This window comes from Mizuhopecten yessoensis, unplaced genomic scaffold (assembly GCF_002113885.1).
Source record: "Mizuhopecten yessoensis strain PY_sf001 unplaced genomic scaffold, ASM211388v2 scaffold11133, whole genome shotgun sequence".
Lineage (NCBI taxonomy): Eukaryota > Metazoa > Mollusca > Bivalvia > Pectinida > Pectinidae > Mizuhopecten > Mizuhopecten yessoensis.
Genome location: NW_018408896.1, coordinates 2,083,516 through 2,086,148, shown reverse-complemented (window position 1 = coordinate 2,086,148; position 2,633 = coordinate 2,083,516).

Genomic DNA, 2,633 nt, shown 5'->3' with positions numbered 1-2,633 from the left:
TCCAACTGATTCAGAATGGTTCGTTCGATTAGGTATACATAGCCGAGTGCGTTCTATCACGGAACTATTGTATATTGAGAGAGCCTTATACCGATGTCCGCACATAAACTAAACTTATGAGGTTGACCCAGGAAGACATTTGATGGAACGTGATCAAATAATTTGTAACAAGTGCTCGACTCGAGAGGTTAAATCTGTCTCTCAAGACAACAACAAAACATTATGATCGAATATCGTGCTTTTGAAGGCTAATTACTTAATGAGAGAAATAACTTATTTCATGTTGTTAGATTTCTATTTCACAACGTTACTGTTTAAACATTTTAATGATCTCTAAAAAAATGATAAATTCTTTTAAAATGATAAGTTATAAAACATGCCAGTTCTGAACAAACTAATTTAAAAGATTTTTTTATTGTTTGGTCGATTTTATAGCATTGTTAATTATAGCACGGAATTAGATTATCTAAGTCCGTGATTATAGTTATATACGGCACTTTAGTTTATTTTCTGACACAGGGTCCCTATTATCCTCTGCACAGGTTTTCAAATAAAACCTACATACATACATGTAGACACACATACATACACAGTTCATTTTTGGACATTACATTTTTGGACATAACACTTTTGACATGACATTTTTGGACATTACATTTTTGACATTACATTTTTGGACGTTACATTTTTAAACTAGTATGTTAGCTCTGTAAATATCAGTTTTTGATAAATCCAGTGTTTATCAACTCTATTTTAAAATGTAGTCCTACCTTTGTATTTATGTCTGTTTACAATATCATCTTACATACCCTACTGTTTTATGTGTGACCAGTAATTAGTTACAGTGCTGCTATATATGAGATACACGGACATTTAGTTGTATTGTGACTTTTTAAAATCGCGCATGTAGATTTTATCTAGGCCTTAGTTGGTCGTTATGCGCGTAACGTTAACGTTTGTTTGTTTGTTTGTTTGTTTGATTTTGTTTAACGTCCTATTAACAGCTAAGGTCATTTAAGCACGGCCTCCCCTGTGTGCAAGATGCATGCGTGTAGTGTATGTGTGTGTATTTTGGGAGGCTGCGATATGTTCGTGTGTGTCTCCTTGTGATAGCGCGGAACTGATGCCGACTTTCTAGTGCTACCTCACTGAGACATACTGCCGAAGACACCCAGCAGGAAGCCCCACCCGGTCACATTATCCTGACAACGGGCGAACCAGTCGTCCCACTCCTAATTTGCTGAGCGTTAAGCAGGAGTAGAAACTACCATTTTTAAAGACTTTGGTATGTCTCGGCCAGGGGACAGAACCCAAAGCCTTCCTCACAGGGGCGAACACTCAACAAATGGCCAAAAGTGAGGCATTGTCAAGGGAGACATTAGGAAGAAGAAAGTTATTTAGAAAGGAGAGAAGAGATAAGGTCCCAAATTTAGTCGCCTCTTACGATCATGCAATTGGGGGCAGCAGGTACAATTCTTACGCCCTACCTGCAGGGACAAACGTTAACGTAACTGTTAGCGGGGACATGGGTTGGACTCCAGTAATAGTGAACCAATGGCAAGCTGTTTTTAGACATTGGAGTCGTCTACATAATCTGTCGGATAGTAGATTGAATAAGGCTGTATTTACATGGAGTGGGCGTATAGGTAACCACCGAAATAAAAATTGGAACTTCAGGGTAATGTCCAGACTCCGGGAGCTAGGCTTGGATAACTATAGCACAGGTCCAATTCATAGTAAAAAAATAATAATTAAGGACGTTAAGGTCCGTGGCTTGGAATTGTTTATTGAAAATTGGAAAGGGGAACTTACTCGTCCCGGAGCCAAAAACTGTATTTCTGGAGGTAACAAACTACGGACGTACAGATTATTTCAGTTTAATTATGAGGTAGAAAATTATAATATGCTAGTAATGCCTAAATCACATCGTAGTGCTCTAGCTAAGTTTAGGTGTGGGGTTGCAACGATACGCACCGAAACAGGCCGGTATGAGAGAATACCTTTGAGTGAAAGATAGTGTTTCGCGTGTAAAAGCGTGGTAGAAACAGAGAGTCACGTTTTAATAGAATGTTTTAATTGTATGATGATCTCCGATCTATTGCAGGAGGCCAGTAAAATCACAAGTGATTTTTACAATATGAGTAAAGATGAAAAGTTAGTTGTAATTCTAAGCAACCCTTACTTGGCGAGGTCCTGTGCCAAAACCTGTTTTAATATTCTTAATCGACGTCACAACTTGCTCTTATAATTAAGCAGTAATGTGCCTTTTAATGTCAATTATTTTTATATTTTTATATTGGCAAAGCTTTATTGATTATGTGTATGTGGGCTCTATACAAGGTGTCCTCTATGCTTACATTGGTATAGGCCTATTTGACCATGTGTGTATGGACTCTATATATCGCACACGGTATTCATCCAGTTATTTATCTACATCTGGGGACATTTGTTTGGCCCTGGGATGGGGGATGGGCGACATGTCGGTAGGAATGGCCCAACCACTCTCGCTCATCTCACATCCTAGGCCCAAATCATTACACGTCTTAAGCGCTTTTGCCGTTGTATAAATCCAATAATGTTAAAATGCTACTGATAGCTTTTAATTTATAATTATGTACATATTTGTAATACTT